At 40.5% G+C, this 22,310-nt stretch overlaps 1 protein-coding gene across 1 annotated transcript in view; it reads left to right on the plus strand.

Moving 5' to 3' along the window:
- Positions 1 to 2,456: 2,456 nt before the first annotated feature.
- The window catches only part of LOC132830689 (MAGUK p55 subfamily member 2-like), a 196,488-nt gene continuing 176,634 nt past the window's right edge, over positions 2,457 to 22,310 (plus strand). The window contains exon 1 of the mRNA XM_060848495.1: positions 2,457 to 2,543. The gene's annotated coding sequence lies outside the window, so the exon portion shown is untranslated. The remainder of the gene's footprint in view (positions 2,544 to 22,310) is intronic.

A 22,310-nucleotide genomic window follows, 5' to 3' on the forward strand; every position in this document is an offset into this window, starting at 1 on the left:
TCCTCTAAGTTGAAATAGAATACAATCAGTACCTTCAATGACTAAATTCCTACATGAGAAAATGAATTAACTGTTTAAATAAAATACATTTTAGAATGTAAAAGAAAAAATGGTCAATTCTTCTTCCAGTATCACACCTATTAGAGCTTTGAATGGCTTGCTCGGAAAGGAAGAGGGAGCTGCATGGTTGCTGTGGTGATGGCTGCTCTGGTCCCAGTGGAGTTTGATTGCTTTCCTGCGTTATTCCACCATCTTTCAGTCACAGTCCTCTGCTTTGGTCTGCTGTTCCAACCACAGCCTCAATAGGGAGCTGTTGAGCTTGGTCTGGGCTGATGATCCATTGAGGGGGTGAATGGTGACCATTGACTTCTGAGATTGCTGATGCCCCACTGTCCGGGGGGAAAGGAGGTCCTCCTAGCTTAGTAGTAACTAGCTCCCTGTAGGCCACGAGAAGTGGATCCACTGTGGGCAGGCAAGTATTAGAGACGGTAATGGCTTGCGGGACCTCTCTGAGGAGGAATACTGTCAGGTCACAGCTGCAGCATTGTAGCTTCAGTGGGCAGCCTGAGGCCTGGTGAAGACCACTGGCAGCTATATGGCATGGGCAGAAAATGTCCCAGAATGGAGCTTCTTGGATCAGGACAGGTACTGCAATAAATAACATTAATATAAACTTCGCAAGTTTCAATGTGATTTCTGATCTTAATAGCTTGGCCCCATCAAAGTGAGAGAATGCTGAAAAGAGCAACATTAAAGCTGGACTGTGCTGAATTAGGTCAATAGAATCCATCTTTGTAGGGAGTGCTGCAAAGGATGAACAAGTTGGGGTATCTCCGGAAAAGATAATCAATAAAACTGGATAGAATATCGATAGAAGTCGCATGTTTGATTGTCAACTATATTTGAGAAATTTCTATAGCAATAGCCTGAGGAGACACCTGAAGCTTAATGTGCATTCCTTGAAAGGAAAGACTGCATGTTTGCCTAGATTTGAGAATTAAAGTTAAAAGAGATTGTTTTTTCAACAATGCTCTTTTCTGTATTTCTGAGGTTTCTCGTGCTACTCTTCAAAAAGCTTTTATTTCTCTTTACATTTTTGCGGGTCTCTTTGACATTAGTGATGGATGGAAGTGGACCAAACAATCTCTCTACTCTCTGCCAAAGTTACCATTGAACCAAACAATGGAGGCAGGTCGAAGTAGCCTTTTATGCATTCTTTGTCCTGCTGTTGAGGTGGTACTCACTGCTCAATCTCATCCCACTGTTGTGTTGCTCAAGTGTTACTGGGCACTCATGTAAGAATTTGTATTCTATCATGATGAGATTCTGAAATATTTCACCAAATTGTTTCCTTGTAAAGCTTTCTCTCTAATTGAAGTCATGCTGTAGTTCACTCTGTCATTCTACTGCTTCAGACCATTAAGGTTACATTTATCTGTTTCATTGTGGGATATACAAAGTGGTCATGTTGTGTTATAACATTGGTAATGGACAATGTAGGAGAGCTCCACGAAAGGTTTTCTTTCAGAAAAGTGCAGAAGGCATAACTTGATTGTAGAACATAAACTCTGTATAACACAGTATGTGCTTTATACTGAGTTGAATGAAAACTCTTAACTTGCTGGTGTATTGTTGTAACATGACATAAATCTGGGACTTATGATAAGGCCACACCCTTCACAGGATTAGCTTTGTGTTCCCAAATTATAAATCCGGGTTTTACAGCAATTAAACATCGCAATAATGGTAGATTAAAATATCTAACACAGAGTTCTAAATAGGTTTTCTTCTAACCGAATGGTAAAAAGGATGACATAATCTTCGATTACATCATTCATCTTTTGATAGTTGTGGTGGTGGGAGGTCACTCTTAGGGCATTGTATGAACTCCTGTGTTCCCACAGGTAAATTCTGTCTCCTTTAAAGAATATAACTTGCTAAGTCTGGTGTATAAAGCAACTTCTTAGAATCTTTAGTTTTGAATAAATGCAAGAGTTTAAGATTAAATTCAGTACCTAGACAGTTTCTGGACAAAGTAACAGGGATCTTCACCCCATTGCACTTAATACTGCATATATACATCATTTCCTTCAGTTTAAATCTAAATTGCCTTCCAACCCAACCTTTAGTCTCAGAGAACGAACTTGCAACTTGTTCCAGGTTCCAAGTAATGTTAGTTTATTTGCCTTTCAGATGTTACTTAGCTGCGTGGGTGTGACAGAGGTCCCAAGCTCTAGTCAAGCAGCCGCCTGTGGTTCCAGCCATACCCACATGCTTGACTCATTGTTCTAAAATTAAATAAATATAACGAACATTATTCCTTCGTAATTAAAGGGCCTCAGCATTGTTTCCTTTGGCAATGTAAGGCTATTTTGGGAATCACTGTACCAAGATAATTGTGGGGTACTGCTGCTTTAAAATTCAGTCTGTTGCAGGCTAATGCAGTGCGGAAGTCAGCACCATTTAGAAGAGAATCACTTCATTGAAAAAGTTTCAAATCTCCACTGCAGTCAAAAATTATAGAAATTGAAGCCGTGGTTGTTGTAAGTAAAATCCTTCAAAACTAACATTCAGAAGATAGAAGTCAACTAGTTGTTGCCTTAATTTACTATTTAGATTTTATTGAATGCATCTTTTTAAATTGAATTGCCTCTGTGGAGACCTATAATATAGAATGAAAGTTTGTTGTAAGTTGAGAAGTGGGCAGTAGACTTTGAGATTTATCATTTTGTTGGTTATAAGACATGAGGATGAAGTGGATAACATTGATTTTTCTAAGATGGTTTTCAACAGAAAGCTGTATTTTTCCTCTAGATGTGTTACTGGGTAAAATCCCTTCAAAATGACTGGGCTGTGACAGATTATAAATGTGTAATGCCATGATATTTTCATCATTAAATCAAACTTGGTGCAACATAAAGGAAGTGATCAAGTCCCAGACATTATTCAGGGAAGGATTTAATGATTGACCTCTGGTGTCAGAATGGCTGAATTGTCGATGGAACACTCAAGTGACCAAGGTTTTTTACTCAGGAGCTGAGTGGTGAGCTTATTGAAGGCCATAAGACATTGAAATAGAAGTAGGCCATTCAGCCCATCAGATCTGCTCTGCCTTTCAATGAGATCATGGCTGATTTGTGACCTGACTCCACACATACCTTTATATTCCTATATACTTGCTTGACAGAAATGTATTAATCAACAATTCTAAAATTAATGGGTAACATAGCTTCAGTGTCATTTGCAAAATAGTATTCCAAACTGTGCTTGCCCTAGAAATGTTTCTTAGTTTAACTCCTGAAAGGCTAAGTCCAATTTTTAGACTATGCCCCCAGTCCTAGACTTGCTCAAAAAAAAATCAGAAGTAACTTCTCTGTACCTAGCTGAAAATGGGATATTGCTGGAATTATTACAATTGCAACTTCTAAAATACCATTGTAGATTGTTCATTGTGGGGTGTTCCCTCTGAGTCTAAGAAAAGTACAAGCATAAGACCATCAGGTGTAGGAGCTATTTACCCTATTGGGAAATTCCCAGTTATTGAGATCATGGCTGATCTGGTAATCCTCAACTCCACTTTCCTGCCTTTTCCCTCTAACCCTTCAATCCTTTACTGGTTAAAAATCTGTCGATCTCAGTTTTAAATATATTTAATGATCCAGCTGTGATGGCCCTCTATGGTAAAGAATTCTGCAGATTCACAACCCGCTGAGAGACAAAATTCCTCCTCATCTCTGTCTTAAATGTGTGACCCCTTATTCTGGAAATTATGCCCTTTAGTCCTAAACTCTTCCACAAAGAATAACAAACTTCCCCCATCAACCCTATCCAGACCCCTAAGAATCTTATATGTTACAATAAAGTCTATAATTCAATGCGTACAGGCCCAGTCTACTCAACCTTCCCTGACAAGACAGTCCTGCTATATCTGGAATCAGTCTAATGGCCCTTCTTTGGATTGCTTCCACTATCTGGCTGTCTTTCCTTCGATAGGGGACCCAAAACTGTTCACATTATTTCAGCTATGGTCTAATTAGTGCCTTATACCATTTTACCAAAATCTAACTTTTAAACTCCATTTCCTTTGAAATAAAGTCCAACATCCATTTGCCTCCCCTATATCCTGCCGAACTTGGATGCTAGTTTTTTTTTGTGATTTATGCACAAGGACTACCAAATCCCTCTGTTCTGTCACAAAAACAAAAATTGTCAGGGAAACTCAGCTGGTCTGGCAGCATCTGTGGAAAGAGAGCAGAGTTCCGTACTCTTCATCAAGAACCCTTTGTTCTGTAGCTTTCTGCTGCCTTTATCCATTCAAATGATATTCAGACATTGTTAGTGTTCGGGAAAAGTGAAACCCAAAATAAGACACTAAGCTAATAAGTACAGAAGGACAGCAGAATAGGTTCAAACAACCAGTATTTAAGATTCTAGAAAAATCCTATTGAATCAAATATTGAATGGATCTTCGGGCAAAATTGACTAAACCTAATCCTTGGGATAATTGGTAATAATTGATTTCAGTGCATGAAGGATAGGTTAGGCTTCAATGGACCAAAATAGTCTTCTGTGTCCATATGAAAATAAATTGTTACAGTCACTTGGGTTGAGTTCCTATATGTTCGGTTACAGATTGGAAATGAATTCATACAGTATGTGATTATTTTTCCTGGTTGCAGTCAAGTTGGAATCATAGCTTAAAGCTGAAAATTAGGTCTTGCTGAATCAATGTCAGGAGTTTGCCATGATATCAGTATGGAACTCAAAGTGTGCTTAAGGAAAACGTGCAATATTATGAGCAGTCCATTTTCTGGAAAAAATTTGCCAGACATGGTTATCGAACAGGTGTAAAAGAAAATGCGTCAGTATATGACTCAGAAAGGTGAATTGCTATATTTAAAAATCAAAGCGATCAAAACTGGGAATTAGATTTTCAGGCATATGTAACTTAATGAAATAGCTGGGGAGAAGATAAAGGTGGTTGGGTAGCTGTATCAGGATGAAACAGAACAAGTACATAGCAGGAAATGATCTTGAATTAGGCATTATAGAATCTATATGAGTGGGGGTAAGAAATAACAAGGGGAAGAATACGCTGGTGAGCATAGTCGAGAGGTGCCTAATGGTGGCTATATTATAAGGCAAAAGAGTCAGGAAGTATTGAAAGTAATGAAAAATGACTGTAATTATGTGTGACGCTAATTTCCATGTAGATTGGGAAAATCAAAATCAAAGGTAGGCATGCAGAAGAGAATGTGGAAGAATGTGTGAGGTAGGAAAAATAGAGGAGCTGATTATTATGTAATTAGAGAAAGACTGCAGAAAGCTGCAGCACAGAGTAATTTAGCTGCCTCATGCATGACTCGCAAAAATCTAGCATACATGTTTAGCAGGAAATAGGAAACCAAAGAGAGTGGAGCATAAAAATAATTAACTTTTGTTAAAACTATACAGGGAACTAGTTAAGCCCCATCAAACATAGTGTAAACAAGTTTGTCTCCTTGTTTAAGTGAAAATACATTGGCATTGGAGGTAGTCCATGAAGGTTCATGAGGTTAATTATGAAAGGATTTTCTTCTGAGAGATTGAATAGGAAGGGATCTGTCCTCTTTGGAATTTTGAAGATTGAGAGGAGATCTTATTGAAACATACAAGTTTCTTAGTATCTCTCCTGTCAAGTGTTCTGAGATATTATTCCCCTTTGTGGGAGAGTCCAGGATGTAATCTCAGGGTAAAGGATTGCCCATATAAGATAGAATGAGGAAGAATTTCTTCTCTGAGAGGGTAGTGAATCAGTAAAATTGTTTACTGCAGAGATTGTGATATTAAATATATTCAAACTGAGGTGAATTTTTAATCAGTAAGGGAATTGAAGGTACAGGGAAAGGGCAAGCAAATGGAGTTGAGGATTATCAGATCACCCACAATCTTATTGAATGGGTGGAGCGGACCCAATGGACTGAATTCTACTCCTCTGTCTTATCATCATATGATCTTATTTAGGGATTGTGCTGGAATAAAGTTTCTCTTCAGCTCATCTAAAACTGCAGAGGGAAGACTCTTGGAAACCTCTTAACAATCCATGAATGATATTGAAGAATCGTGCAATATCAAGTTTGTCATTCATTTCTTTGGAACCTTTGGACTGTGTTTCTATAATTCTAAGGTAGAGCCTGTTAGCTCCTTTAAAAGGTAATCCACTTTTGTTTGTTTTTGGTACTTCGTGCTCTAAGACCAAAACAATATTTGTTTCAATCATTATTTCAGCCAGGATTCTAAGCTTCTAATTATTGTTTTCAGATTGGGCAAGAAAGATACAGGGTTTAAGAGTTGGAATTGAGGGAACATAAGTAAAATTTAGACAGTACTTCTTTTTGTGCATGTAAATATAAGGTGCATTTATTCTCACCAGGAACTTGCAAGTAAGAGATTCTTCCACATACATGACAGTTACCTTAACTCCCACGTGTTCAGAACAAAACCAAATTCAAGAGCTCAGCAAAATAGAATAAAGATAGTCTTTGATTCCTCTGTACTCAAAGATTAACAGCTTACTTGTTAGCACATAGTTGGCTGGATAATATCAATTAATTTCTTTGTTCAGCTTGCTTTCAACAGACTGTATCTTTTTTTGAAAAAAGCTTCCATTGCAATGTCAATACAGGAGTGTGAGATAATTGGTTGTAATGTATGTAAATAAGGGTTGACTGAAATCAATTGCATTCAACTAATTTCAAAACTGTGTGGCAAAACTTTCACTGAAACTAAAATTGGCAACTAGCTATAGTAGTTTGAGTCCACAAACTTCTTCCCCAGCAATCCATTTGCTATGCAATATTACATAAAGTGCTCTGCCACATCTATTTGAGGTTATAAGTTGGAGTGCTTTATAGATGTCCATGTTGGGACTATTAGATTAGTCTTTACAGTAGAATTGCTAAATTTTATATCAAATGATATTTTCACTGCAAAGTTGAGACTTTATCGCCAAGGAGTATGTATGATGGTCTCTCCTATTAGGGGTTTCACAAGCAAAACTGTCTGAAAAATCTAGATATATGAGGCAGAGATCAAATACCTTGTTAACAGGTGTTGATTATTTTATCATCTCCTGTGGCCCAGTCACGGAACTCAGTCAGTGAAGATATCACTATCTGGGCAAAGAATTGAGCATACTGTTGCTAAATTTATAGATGACGCAAAAATAGGTGGAGAGACAGGTGGGGGTGTTATGGAGGCGGGAGGCTGCAGAAGGACTTGGACAGGCCAGGAGAGTGGGCAAACAAGTGGCAGATGGAGGACAACATGGGAAAGTGTGAGGTTATGCACTTTGATTGGAAGAATAAAGGCACAGATTATTTCCTAAATGGGGAAAGTCTTCAGAAATCTGAAGCACTTGGGAGCCCTAGTTCAAGACCTTTTGGAAAATTATAGGCCAATTAGCCTAACCTCGGTTGTTGGTAAAGTTCTAGAATCCATCATTCAGGATGAGGTTTCTACATTCTTGGAAGAGCAGAGTCTGATTAGAACAAGTCAACATGGATTTAGTAAGGGGAGATCGTGTCTGACAAACCTGTTGGAATTCTTTGAAGAGGTGACATGTAGGTTAGACAAGGGAAACCCAGTGGATGAGGTCTATCTAGACTTCCAAAAGGCCTTTGATGAGGTGCCACACGGGAGGCTGCTGAGCAAGGTGAGGGCCCATGGTGTTCGAGGTGAGCGACTGATATGGATTGAGGATTGACTGTCTGAAAGAAGGCAGAGAGTTGGGATAAAAGGTTCTTTTTCAGAATGGCAGCCGGTGACAGGCGGTGTCCCGCAGGGTTCAGTGTTGGGGCCGCAGCTGTTCACATTATATATTAATGATCTGGATGAAGAGACTGGGGGCATTCTAGCGAAATTTGCCGATGAAAAGATGTTAGGTGGACAGGCAGGTAGTACTGAGGAAGTGGGGAGGCTACAGAAGGAATTAGACAGTTTGGGAGAGTGGTCCAGGAAATGGCTGATGGAATTCAACGTGAGCAAATGTGAGGTCTTGCACTTTGGAAAAAAGAATAAAAGCATAGACTACTTTCTAAACGGTGAGAAAATTCGTAAAGCCAAAGTACAAAGGGATCTGGGAGTGCTAGTCGAGGATTCTCTAAAGTAAACATGCAGGTTGAGTCCGTGATTAAGAAAGCGAATGCAATGTTGTCATTTATCTCAAGAGGGTTGGAATATAAAAGCACCGTTGTGCTACTGAGACTTTATAAAGCTCTGGTTAGGCCCCATTTGGAGTACTGTGTCCAGTTTTGGTCCCCACACCTCAGGAAGGACATACTGGCACTGGAGCGTGTCCAGTGGAGATTCACATGGATGATCCCTGGAATGGTACGTCTAACATACGAGGAACGGCTGAGGATCCTGGGATTGTATTCATTGGAGTTTAGAAGATTAAGGGGAGATCTAATAGAAACTTACAAGATAATACATGGCTTGGAAAGGGTGGACGCTAGGAAATAGCTTCCATTAGGCGAGGAGACTAGGACCCGTGGACACAGCCTTAGAATTAGAGGGACTCAATTCAGAATAGAAATGCGGAGACATTTCTTCAGCCAGAGGGTGGTGGGCCTGTGGAATTCATTGCTGCAGAGTGCAGTGGAGGCCGGGACACTAAATGTCTTCAAGGCAGAGATTGATAAATTCTTGATGTCACAAGGAATTAAGGGCTATGGGTAAATGCTGGTAAGTGGAGTTGAAATGCCCATCAGCCATGATTGAATGGCGGAGTGGACTTGATGGGCCGAATAGCCTTACCTCCACTCCTTTGTCTTATGGTCTTATGGTCTAAGACTGTCTTAAGGTTGGAGTGCAGGTTCAATTGGTAGTTAAGAAAGCAGATGCAATATTAACATTCATTTCAAGAGGGCTAGAATATAGTCACAGGGACATACTGCTGAGGCTGTATAAGGCTCTCATCATAGAACATAGAACAGTACAGCACAGGAATGGACCCATCAGCCCACAATGTTGTAGCGAACATGACGCCAAATAAAACTAATCTCTTTTGCCTGCCCTTGGACCAAATCCCTCCATTCCTTGCATGTTCATGTGCTTATTTATAAGTCTCTTAAATCCCTTCTCATATCTTCCCACACCACCATTCCTGGCACGCTCCTACCATTCTGTGTGTAAAAAAAATGTCTGTCACATCTCTTTTGAATTTTCCCTCTCTCACCCAGACAGAAGGAATGTTTTAGACATTTCAACTCTGGGAAAAAGATCCTGACCATCAACCCTATCTATGCATCTCATAATTTTATAAACTTGTATCAAGTCTCCCCTCAGCCTCTGCCTCTCCAGAGAAAACAACCCAAGTTTTTCTAGCTTCTCCTTACAGGTCATGCCCTCTAATCCAGGCAGTTTCCTGGTAAACCTCTTCTGCACCCTCTCCAAAGCCTCCACATCCTTCGTGTAATGTGGTGAACAGAATTACACACAGCACTCTATGTGTGGCTTAACCAAAGTCTTATGAAGCTGCAACATGACATCCTGACTCTTGTGGTCAGTTCCCCAATCAATAAAGAGAAGCATGCCATACACCTTCTTCACCACCCTATGTTCTTGCATGGCCACTTTCAGGGAACTGTGGACTTGAATCCCAAGATCTCTCTGTACATCAATACTATTCAGGTCATGCCATTAACTATACACTTTTCCTTAACATTTGATCTTCCACAGTGCAGTACTTCACGCTTACATGGATTAAACTCCATCTGCCATTTCTTCAACCATATCTGCAACTGATCTATATCCCGCTATATCCTTTGACAACCTTCTACACCATCCACAACTCCACCAATCTTTGTGCCATCTGCAAACTTACTAACCCACCCATTAATATTTTCATCCAAGTCACTCATATATATCACAAACAGCAGAGGCCCCAGTACAGATCCCTGCAGAACACTACTCGTCACAGACCCTCAGCCTGAAAAACAACCTTCCACCATTACCCTCTGCCTTCTGTGGACAAGCCAATTCTGAATCCACCTGGCCAAGTCATCCTGGATCCCATGCATCTTAATCCTCTGGGTGAGCCTTCCATGAGGGACCTTGTCAAAAGCCTTACTAAAATCCATGTAGACACCATCCATTGCTCTATCCTCATCTATTACCTTTGTCACCTCTTCAAAAAATTCAATCAAGTTAGTTAGATATGACCTGCCCTGCACAAAGCCATGCTGACCATCCCTGATTAGGCCATGTTTACCCAAATGCGCATAAACCCTATCTCTAAGAATTCTCTCCAATACCTTCCCAGCCACTAATGTGAGACCCACCGATATATAGTTTCCTGGATTATCCCTATTTCACTGCTTGAACAGAGGAACAACATTAGCTACTCGCCAGTCCTCTGGGACCTCTCCGGTGGCTAATGAGGATACAAAGGTCTTGGTCAAGGCCCCAGCAATCTCCTGTCGCGCCTCTTTCAATAACCTGGGATAGATACCATCAGGCTCTGAGGATTTATCTAAGGTAATGCTCTTCAATAGATCCAACACCACTTCTTTCTTGATCTGAAAAAGCCCTAGCATATTAGCATGTACCACACAAATCTTACTATCCTCCATATCCTTCTCCTGGGTGAATACTGATGCAAAGTACTCATTTAGGATCTCACCCAAAACTTCCCTCCTTTATCCTTGAGTGGGCCTACCTTCTCCCTAGTTATCCTCTTGTTTTTAATGTATGTATAAAATGCCTTGGGAGTCTCCTTAAGCTGACTTGCCAAGGTCATTTCATGACCCTTTCTTACTCTTCTAATTCCCTACTTGTGTCCTTTCCTGATTTCTTTATATTGCTCATGGTTCCTGTCTAAGTTTAGCTTCCTAAACCTTAGGTATGCTTCTTTTTTGCTTTTTGACTAAATTCATAACCTCCCTCATTGTCCAAAGGTCCCTTATTTTGCCATCCTAATCCTTTTCCCTTTCTGGAACATGCCGGTCCTGAACTCTCATCAACAGCTCTTTAAACAACTCCCACATGTCAAATGTGTACTTGCCTGATAACAGCTCCTCCCAATTAACACTCTCTAGCTCCTGCCTAACACTGATGTAACTTACCCCTCCACAATTTAGTACCTTGCCATAAGGTCCTGACTTATCCTTATTCATAGCTATCTTAAAACTTAAGAAGTTGTGATCACTGTTTCCAAAATGGTTTCCCACTGAAAGGTCAGTTACTTGGCCAGGCTCATTAACCAACACAAGGTCCAGTGTGGCCCCTCCTATGCCTAAGCTGTGGACTCTTCTGCTCCTCGGATGCTGCCTGACCTGCTGTGCTTTTCCAGTGCCACCCTCTTCGACCCTGACTTCTTCAGCAACTGCAGCCCTCGCTTTCTCCTATCCACATACTGTTTCAAGAAACCCTCTTGGATGCACTTAACAAATTCTGCCCTTTCTAAGCCTCTTGCTCTAAGGGAGACCCAGTCAATATTGGGGAAGATAAAAGTCACGCACTATAACAATTCTGTTTTTATTGCATATTTCCATAATCTGCTGATATATTTATTCCTCAATGTCTCGATGGCTGTTGAAGGCCTATAGTATAATCTTATCAGAGTGATTGGACCCATATTGTTTTTGAGTTCTACTCATATTACTTCAATGGATTAGCCCTCTAGTATATCCTCTCTGAGTATAGATGTAACAATCTCCCTGATTAGTAAAGCAACTCCTCCACCTCTCTCTCTCTCTCTCTCTCTCTCTCTCTCTCTCTCTCTCACACACACACACACACACACACACACACACACACACACACACACACACACACACACTCTCGTCTAAAACAACAAAACTCTGGAACGTTGAGCAGCCAGTCCCATCCGTCTCTCAACGAAGTCTCTGTAATGGCTAAAATGTCACAGTTCCATGCTAATCCAGCTCTAAACGCATGTGCTTCACCTATAATGGGCGGCATAGTGGCACAGTGGTTAGCACTGCTGCCTCACAGCGCCAGAGACCCGGGTTCAATCCCCAACTCAGGTGACTGACTGTGTGGAGTTTGCACATTCTCCCCATGTCTGCGTGGGTTTCCTCCGGGTGCTCCAGTTTCCTCCCACAGTCCAAAAACATGCAGGTTGGGTGAATTGGCCATGCTCAATTGCCCGTAGTGTTAAGAGCAGAGGAATGCGTCTGGATGGGTGCATTTCGAGGGTCGGTGTGGACTCGTTGGGCCGAAGGGGCTGTTTCCACACCGTAAGTAATCTAATCTATAATACTCCTTGCATTGAAGTAAACACACTTCAGCCTATGCGTACCGTCATGCTCATTTACCTGACTGTGCCCATGCTTTATTTCAGATTTACTCATCCTTACATGTACCTTCCACTCAACTGCGCCATTTTCTGACCTGCTGATCTGGTTCCCTGCCACCTGCCACTCTAGTTTAAGCCCTCCTGAGTAACACTCGTGAACCTCCCTGCAAGAATACTGGTTCCCCTCCAGTACAGGTCCCTCTTCTACAGTTTAGTTTTAGGCCTGTATCTTAGGAAGGATGTGCTGGCATTGGAAGGAGTCCAGAGGAGATTTACAAGAATGATCCTGGGGATAAAGGGCTTGTCATATGACGAATGGCTGAGGACTCTGGGTCTGCTCTTGATACAGTTTAGAAGGATGGTTGGGAGGTGGGGGGGGCTGGGTGGGGAGGTTTGCGTGGGGTCTGATTGGAAGTTACAGAATACTGAGAGTCCTGGATAGAGTGGATGTGGAGAAGGTGTTCCCATTTGTATGAGAAAATAGGACCCAAGAGCACAGTTTCAGATTGAAGGGAAATTCCTTTAGAATTGAGATGAGGAGGAATTTCTTCAGCAAGAGAGTGGGATCTGTGGAACTCATTGCCACAGAAAGTCAGTAGACCAAGTCATTGAGTGTCTTTAAGACAGAAATAGATAGGTTTATGATTAGGAGTGGGGATCAAATGTTATGGAGAGAAGGCAGGAGAATGGTTTAAAAAGCATATCAGCCATGATCGAATGGTAGAGCAGGTGTAATGGGACAAATAGTCTACTTGTGCTCTTATATCTTATGATCTCATCCTTACTGCGCCAACCATTTTGAATACCTATTTGTATTGATGGTGTTCAATATCAAGGATTTATCAGTTGAATGAGTGATATCATTGAACAGTGGGTTTCATTGGCTTTTTATGACTTGAAACTAGGAAACATCATGGTTATCTGGGCCTCTATCATCACGACTAGTGATCTACCCAATTAGATGACAAAAGTATAATTACATCCATGTAAAACTCTCATGGAATAGTTGACCCAGTTTGGCACAATTTCCTTTCGCTGATGGGGTTGTAATTGCCTGATTCATGACCTGGTTCCCTGCTGATGAGTTCCTTCCTGATTTTGCTCTGTTTCTTTGTTTTGCAACAGAGTGAATTGCCAATGAGTTAAGAGGCACTGTGGCTTAGCGGTTAGCACTGCTGCCTCATAGCGCCAGCGATCCGGGTTTGGGTGACTATCTGTGTGGAGTGTGCACATTCTCCCCGAGTCTGCGTGGGTTTCCTCCGGGTGCTCTGGTTTCCTTCCACGGTCCAAAGATGTGCAAGTTAGGCCAATTGGCCATGCTAAGTTGCTCAAACTGGTCACAGTTTCCCTTTTCTAAAGACTTAATCTTGGTTGCAGAAATTAGTTCATTCATTATTTTTAGCCAATAACTTACAAAATGTATTGCGTTTATTTTTATCTAAATTCCCAACCTCAGTTCAGCCCAGTAGGCAATATATTGGTACAGCCAGTTAAAGAATGGAGTTGTTGATTATGCCTCTGGCATAGCCATTTGCATGTGAGCTGTTCCAACAGTGCTTCCTTCAAAAAAGTCAGACTGAAGACAGGAGAGTGCCATGGAGACACCTTGCTCTATTGCTTCAGCTTTTTATTTTATAAAAATGACAACTTAATTATTAAGGAAGGGACATCATAGAATCCTGCATATGTCACTGCCTTTTTTAAGCTGTGCTGTTAGACCTACACTCCCCAGACATCAGCCCAGTTGCAAAGCAAAGATATCTGTCAAGCACTTCACTGAAAAATGATAGTTGTGCAGAGAATACTGTTAGCCATGCTGATTCTCTGTTGTGCAATATTGGAGGCACATAGTACCCATTAATTTGATTTATATATTTACACATTCTTTCTAGCTTCAGATATGTCATCTCTCCATGACAATTAAGTGAGCAAGTGCCAGTTCATTCCTGGGAGCGAAAAACAAGAACAAAGGAATATGAGAATACCATTTAGCCTCTAGCCTGCTATTCCATTCACTGAGATAATGGCTGATCCATGACCTAACTCCACATACCTCCACATCCCACATATCTTTGGTTAGCAGAAATATACTAATCAAAGACTTTAAAATTACCGAGTTACATAATATCAATGTCATTTGCAGAACAGTGTTCCAAACCTCTCTTGCCCTTTGAATGTTAGTGTGATTTGCACTTTAACTCCTTAAAGGCTAGGTTCAATTTTTAAGGTCTGCTTCCTGGTCCTAGACATCGAAAAGAAGCAGAAATAGCTTCTCTCTCTCTCTGCTTCCCTTTAGGGCAGCACATTGGCTCAGTGGTTAACAGTGCCAGGGACCCAGGTTCGATTCCATCCTCGGATGACTGTCTGTGTGGAGTTTGCACACATTCTCCCCAAATTCGTATGGGTTTATTCTGGGTGCGCCAGTATCCTCCCACTGTCAAAGATGTGCAGGTTAGATCAATTGGCCATGCTAAATTGCCAATTGGGATGCATAGGTGAGATGCAATAGTCAGGGGCAAATATAGGGTAGGGGAATAGGTCTGGGAGGGTTGGTGTGGACTTGTTGGGCTGAAGGGCCTGTTTCCACGCTGTAGGGATTCCAATTCTAATTCTTAATATCATGAAAACTTGAATCATCCTTAACCTTTTACATTCTATCGAATGGAACTGTTGTTTATCTAAACAAAGCAGATGATCCCTCTGATGAAACTTGAAACATTACCAAGTATCGTGATTGTAACAAGGTCAGACAGGTGACCCTCATAGAACATGAGTTCCCTGATTGGGGCTGTTAATCCTGCCCAATCAGGGGCCCCGGCTGACAATTATAAGAGGTGTGTCAGGGGTTCTGCTCATTCTGAGAGCTGGCTCTGAGGATGTTGAACTAGTGTCAAGTACTATGCACATGTAAATAAAGGGTGACTTAGTGATGGGATACTGGCCTCTTTTGAGTTATTTCACCTAGTTTGTATAATCTCCACATGTAACAACTCTTGAAGACAAGGTACTATTCTAATTAACATAGGCTACAATATATGTCAGTGTATTGTTATGATCAGACTCCTGGAGAGATTCCCCAGGACCCAAGAATATACCTAAGTTGTCAAGCTCTTGCAGGGGGATGGATGAACTTGCTCCTCTTCTTTATTTCTCAGGGAGGATTGCAATATTGTTTGTTTCAAAATAATCCCTCTCTTTTGAACGCCTTTACTGCAGACTAAATGAAATTATATTTTTAAAAGAATCAATTTAACCAGGCCTCCTTCAGTTAACAAAAGACTGAATTTACTAGTTATGAAATGTGAAAAGAAATGATATCACAAGCCATATACACGCACAGATTAGGAATAAGAAGGGAGTGCCAAAAAAAGACAAGTTACAAGGTACACGGATCGATCTCTCTTGGTCATTCAAGAAGGGCAGATAATAGAATGTTAATAATTGAACAGTCGTTTTTGGGATTCTTGGCTTTTACAATTAGTTTAGATCCTTTTGTCCTGGTTCATTTGATAATGATTGGCTAACAGCACTCAGAGCAAAAGATTCCTTCTTGTCATACTTCCTCTGTAGCTAGCTGGCTCCTCAGAGTAAAAGAGTCCTTTTATCTGCTTGGGATGATGAGGAGTTCAATCTTGACAGCATAATGGCATTCAAACTCAGCCTATTTCACACAAACATCAGTTCACCTTCTCCCATGAGCACACCCACACCAGAGTTGCAGTTGATTTTAACCTTATGTTTTCTATTTTCTTCAAAGGGCAAAACACGCGCAAAAAAAATCTGCAAGAGTTGATTTTTCTACTGAGGAAATGCCAGCTCCATCATATTGCTTCCTGTTCCTTCTTCCTCTGTGTTTGAAGTTCCGTTGATACTTTACAGGTGTGATAGTCTCTGGATCCCACACAGGACTTTGCTAGGCAGCACTGTGTTTCAATCCTGAAGTTTGTTTTTGTCTGTAGCAATCCCCTTTTAAAAGAGACATTCTGGAATTAAAAGTGAAAAACGTCCAGAGTACTTCTGGGTTCTGATCCAATATCATAACAGCATCATTCCTCAAATGCGATGGTCAGAAATGTGCTCAATACTTCAGGCAAGGTCTATCCAAAGTTTTGTTTAAAGGTAGCATAACTTTTATCTATTTTGCTCTATTAGATTATTTTGAATAATTTCTGTATCAGTTTCTGATATTTTAATGATTCTTTGCACAATCACTGTTTCTAGTTTACTGCATTTAGAAAAAATGTAATTCTATCATTTTCAGATACAATTGAATAGAAGAGCATTTATTGTCATGTACTGTCAAATGAGTGCAGTGGAAGGTTTTTAATGTGGCCTCTACGTGCCACCTTAGGTACAAGGTACCTAGGTACAGATACCTCAAGTGTTGTCACAGAATTGAAATAGAAAAAATAGACCGACATGGGAATATAGTGTTTCAAAGTCCAGAATGAGAATGAAAAGTGTCTTTAGTGTACTGAAGCTATAGTTCACTGAGTCTGTGCCTGCTGTGCTCAGAACATGAGGCCTTGCTGCCTCCATGCACTGGCCACTGTCCAGGACTTACCTCCAGAACTCATTCCCCTGCCCAGCCTGGGCTCTGTCTGCTCCCGCTCCGAGCTCTGGCTGCAACTTGCTTCCTCGACTTGGCCTGCCATGTACTGTGTTCCCCATGTTAAAATTCAGTTTGCATAATTTTACCAATTTGGTTAATTTAACAGTATATCTTAGCAATATCATTCTGACATTTACACAACCTAAAGTTTGTGTTTCATCACAAACTTTGTTACACAGCTTTCCATCTCCTTATCGAATAGATGTGCTGCTGAGTTGTAACCCCAGCACAGATTCATACAGATCACCAGTCACGTCCAATAATCAGGTATGACCTATAGTCTATAAGCACAGGCAGTCTCAGATCAGCTGAAAGTTGTCAAAACATTCTGTCACCCTGTCTTTATTTGTACATCCCTTGTAATTTACTGATAACAGAGAACCATAGAATTGTAGAATCCCCCTAATGTGGTAACAGGCCCATCAGCCCTCCAAGTCCACACTGACCCTCTGAAGAGTAATCTACCCAGACCCATTTCCCCTACCTATATCTACCCCTGACTAATGCACCTAACCTACACATCCCTGAATACTGTGGGCAATCTAGCATGGCCAATTCACCTAACCTGCACATCTTTGGACTGGTTAGACTTTATTCTCTGATTTTCCTCTTGCCCCTTTCTGCAATAGCAGAATAACATGCACCAGCTTCTAATCTAAAGGAATGTGTGTCAAATGCGGAGAACTGTGCAGAAGTGCCAATGGTATTCTTTCACTTCCTCACTGCTTATTAAAGCCAAGATGGAAACTGGTCCTAGGAATTTCTCACTCTTGATTGCCATCATTTACTTCTTCATTGTAGTTTTGCTTATGTTAATGTCGGTTAGTCCTTGTCCCTGATTCAGTCTTAATTTCCTTGGGATGGCTGGCATACTGTTTTCTTCCTCATTTGTAAATACTGACAAATTAATTGTAGAGCATGTTTACCAATTCCCTACCTTTGTTTACAGTAACTCAATTTTCAAGGTTCCCACATTCCTCATGTCTTTCATTTTTTTGTATTTTTTTTAAATGAACATTTCTGACAAGTTTATTACTTATAGTTTCATTTTGAAATGCAGATGTTTTTGTCTGGATATGGGCTATGATTAATTAGAATGCATGAGACTGTTTGGTTGGATATTAATATAAATTGTTTTGTATATGTTATTGACAATATAATACAATTAGACTCCCACTAAAGTGAAGAGTTAATGAAAAGCATTTGGACAATCTTTTACTTTACTTACTTTTTGTCTAAATTGGAGGCAAAAGGAAATTAAAATAAATCCAAAAAGTAGCAACATTCATGTAATTATGCAAATTAAGCCAAGTCTTGGATGAAATAAGCTTTTTGCAAGACATTGTGCCTTGTATCATTACTTTATTGAGAACATATGTATATGCTTACTATGTACAAATAGACAAATCTATCATTTCTGTTAATATAATCTTGCTTTGAAAACTACCTCAGTTTTTTGCAAGTCAGTGTGAATGTTATTTCATATTAAGGTGGGAATTTCGCTGCCTCAAATTAGCCAACTGAAATTTTCAATTCCCAAACCATTAGATTCCTTTTTTATATATAAAGGTTCATTTGGATAGCTTATGCATAGTTACTAATGATGTCCTTTTTATGAAAAGAACATTTAGAGATGCTGCTGTTGGTTAACAGCTTACAGATCTTGTTTCTGCATTTTGGATGTAATCAGTTGATTGATGAAAAATTGACTCTGAAGACAGTGTATGTAAATCAGTATATTAAAAATGATACATCATTGTAACGAGTAAAAAGAGATTTTACAATACATGGGAAATTAAACATTAAAAAGGGGTAATTGAAAGATATTCAAGCATGTCCTGCTACTCTGCAGCTTGATGATCTGCAGGACAAATTAATTTACTTGCCTTTTTTCGATTTCATTTATTTTCCTATCTAAGTTATTGTCTCCATGTTTATTTAAAGAATAAAGTTTGTGTTTTTTGTTGCCTCTAATTAGAAGTTACGATCAATCTCTCCACCATCCTGCAGGTACAGGCAGCTTCTATCACAGCTGGGATGAGTAGAAGAGAATAGTCATTTATTGTCAGTTGTATTTTGTTCACAAAAAAATGCAGTGATAAGTGTTTAAGTCTCCGTCTGTATAATAACATAAAGTATAGATAAGAAATAAAAGAGTCAGGCTGGTTCTATTTCAGGGAAAGAAAATTATATCGTACTTAGTGGTAAATTCATCTTCCATCTGGGAATAGTTTCGTCAGTTAGTGGTATAAGTAGAGTTTGAGTAACAGGCAAAGGAAGACCTCTTCAACATGAGACCATGAGATCTTAAAAATAGGACTTAAAAATAGGCTTCAAAGGTGAACGATTCAGTAGAAGCTAGGGTACTAGAATCAAGTACATCTGAACGACAGGCTGTGTTAAAATGGAGATAGTGATTTTTTGCTTAAATCCAACTCTTTGCCGAAGTTTTTCTGACTATTTAGGATGATATTTCCTTCTGTGACTCAATGGCAGAAACTCAAACCCCTAACGCTGCTGGGCGATGGGAAGGGTAATTAGATGGGGCAGTGGTGTACTCAATCATTGTCACCTTCCCAACTCCATCAGAATTAGATTCTACATAGGAAAGCCTATCATTGACCCCCTCCCCCCGCCCCGCTCCCCCCCCCCCCGACTCCGCGCCAACACCGGAAATTGTGGCCAATTTAATAACCACCTTGAGCACCTATGCTTGTAGCTGCTGGGATTAGCCAGTTTCAGACAACTCTGCTGACATGTGGCGTGGCCTGATGTAAAATCAATGTGGGCTGTTTGTCAACTGGGAGTAAGGAACTCATGATCAAGGCCAATCTATACTTGACCAAGAGCATAAACATTGGGCAATAAACATCCACACGTAACCTTTCAAGACTATTAACTTCCAGTTTGGTGCACTTTAATTGCGACTTTGTGATTGGTTGGGTATCAACCATGGCATGGTGAGGTATTAATTGCCCCATTGGGGGTCTTAATGTTTCACAGGGCAGGAATGCCATCTACAAGTTTCCTGCGGAAGATTCTCCTTGCGTGAAGTGAAACCAAAAGATACATTGGTCGCATTCGGGCTGTTTCTTTGTTTGGCAAGATGGCCAGAAAATTCATTAGACGCCCTTCCCTTTTTTCAGATTTTTGAAGTGTCTGAAGCTCTGGCCAATGAAAGAGTTTAAACTTGAGTTGCTGTTCTTGCTCTAGCCTGATGACAGCAATATTATCAGCAGTGCTAGTGCAGATTGCTTACACGGTGCTGACAACATTGGATGTGCAGTCTATGCACAAGCATCTCAATTCAAACATTAATTCAGTACAAAACCTGTTTAATGGGCACAAGGTGTACCTGCTTAATTTGATCAAAGCAGGCTAAATAATATGTTTGGAACTCCTTGCACAAAACTTTGCATGATATGCAAAGCAAGACATAGAATTATTTTTATATAGGTGCTTTCATGACTGTCCCAAGTAATTAACAACCAGTGGGATACTTTTGAAGACTCGTTTTCTCAGGCAGATCTTTAGGCTTGAGGTGACTTGCTTCCACTGAGATGGCACCAATTTCAATGCTCAGTTACTGTTTTGATGTAGGAAATGTAGCAATTTATATTTTGCAAGGTCCCTGAGTTATCAAAAAATAAATAACCATGATAGAATTCCTACAGTGTGAAAACAGGTCCTTCAGCCCACCCAGCGACTCCCCGAAGAGTGACCCATGCAGACCCATTGCCCTACCCTATTACTCTATATCTACCCCTGACTAATGCACCTAACCTACACATCCCTGAACACTATGGGCAATTTAGCATGGCCAATTCACCTGACCTGCACATCTTTGGATTGTGGGAGAAAACCAGAGCACCCAGGGGAAACTCACGCAGACAGATGGAGAATGTGCAAACTCCATACAGACAGTCGCCCGAGTTTGGAATTGAACCCAGGTCCCTGGCACTGTGAGGCAGCAATGCTAACCACTGAGCAACCATGCCGACCAAGCTATCAATTGTAGTTACTGATTGAGGGATATATGCGGACTGTGGAATCAAAAGTGTACTTTGTCTCTGAAGAATACTGATCTTTTGCTTCTATCAAGAGGTTATGTGGTGCCTCTGTTTAATCCAGTAGAAAGCATTTCCAATATTCCAGTAGTCATTCCTGGAGTGTTGGCCTAGGTTATGTGCTCAAGTTTCTATAAAAGGGCTTGAATTGGCATCGTATTGACCAATGGTGAAAACGCAGCGACAGAACCTAGGCAGAGCAGTAACTCGCCTCCTGAGTCCCCAAAGCCTGTCCACTATGTGCAAGGTGCAAGTGAGGAGTATGACAGCATATTCTTCACTTGCCTGGACGAGTGCAGCAGGAATAACACTCAGTAAGCTTGACAAGATCCAGAACTAAGCAACCCACTTGATTAGCACCATATTAACAAACATTACCCCCCTCCACCACCAATGCTCAGTAGCAGCAGTGTTTAGTGTCTACAAGATGCACTGCAGAAATTCACCAAAGATCTTTGATAACATGGTCAAAACCCACAAACACTACTATCTAGCATTAGATACATGGAAACACCACCACCTGCAATTTCCCCTCCAAACCACTCACCACCTTGACTTGTAAATATATTGCCATTCTTTCACTGTCACTGGGTCAAAATCCTGATATTCTCTCCATAATGGCATTGTGGGTCTACCTACAGCACATGGACTGCAGTGGTTCAAGAAGGCAGCTCACCACTGCCGCCTTAAGGGAAAATAGGGATGGGCAACAGATACAGGCCCAGCAAACAACACCCATGTTCCATGAGTAAATTTTAGACTAAACGTAGAGATCTAAGCTATTGCCTCTGGGTTTTCCATTCTATGTTGACCTCTGTACCCAAACTCTTAGCATCACATTGTGACGTAAGAAGATTTAAAATTTACATACTGACTTTAAACTGCCAGCAATTGAAAAAGACTCATTTTGCATTAGTTTCTGAACAACAGAATTTTGTCCAATTCAAATTATTCTCTTGTTTTATTTATTTCCAGCCACAAATCTGTGCTTTGCAATTTATATTACATTGCACCTCCAACTTGCAGTGTTTAGTGCAGGTATAGGAAAGGTAGTAACAGTGCATGTGTCAAGGGGCAGCTACTGGCATCTTATTTTAGCTGCATGTCTTGCTAAATGAACTGTAATGAACAATATACCAGACTAAGTGATATAAGACATTTTGCATGGTTTACCAAGTTTGCACCTCAACAAACTCATCAAAAGCAATATTGTTGCTCCTTTGTCCCAAAATGGAAATTGTCGTGTTTGTACTTTTATGTGGTCTGAGACCTTTCCACAGCACAATTCAAGAAAATAACCATCAGAAGCCAATTGAACTATTCCTGTGTG

This window comes from Hemiscyllium ocellatum, chromosome 32, assembly GCF_020745735.1.
Source record: "Hemiscyllium ocellatum isolate sHemOce1 chromosome 32, sHemOce1.pat.X.cur, whole genome shotgun sequence".
In the NCBI taxonomy this organism is placed as follows: Eukaryota; Metazoa; Chordata; class Chondrichthyes; order Orectolobiformes; family Hemiscylliidae; genus Hemiscyllium; species Hemiscyllium ocellatum.